The sequence below is a fragment of the Oryx dammah genome, unplaced genomic scaffold (assembly GCF_014754425.2).
Source record: "Oryx dammah isolate SB20612 unplaced genomic scaffold, SCBI_Odam_1.1 HiC_scaffold_29, whole genome shotgun sequence".
NCBI lineage: Eukaryota > Metazoa > Chordata > Mammalia > Artiodactyla > Bovidae > Oryx > Oryx dammah.
Window position 1 is genome coordinate 14,827,795 of NW_024070213.1, and position 484 is coordinate 14,828,278.

The window sequence follows — 484 nt, forward strand, 5'->3', positions numbered from 1 at the left end:
GAGAGAGACAGAGAGAAAGAAAGAGAGAGATGGGGAAGACAGAGATAGGGAGAGACAGATAGACAAAAAGAGACAGGGTGAGATGGAGACAGACAGAGAGAGACAGAGAGACAGAGATGTAGAGAGAGACAGAGAGATAGACAGATAGGGAAGACAGACAGAAAGACAGAGATGGAGAGAGAGACAGAAAGAGAGAGATAGGGGGAGACAGAGATGGGGAGAGACAGAGAAAAGGAGAGAGGGGTGAGCACACAGGAAGGCTTGTTTAGGAGGGGCCTGGAGGGGTTGGTGCTGAGAGCCCCAGAGGCCCCCCCTGTGGACTCTCCCCAGTACGGAGCAGACTGAGGCTCAGGGACCTTCCGCAGGCGGCTCACTGCTCCCATGCTCCCTCATCTAATGTGGTTCTCCGCCTTAGGCAGGCTTTTTCTTTCCTTTGGACAAATACTTATTGAGTTCTCACTCTGTGACTGGAGGTGGACATTGG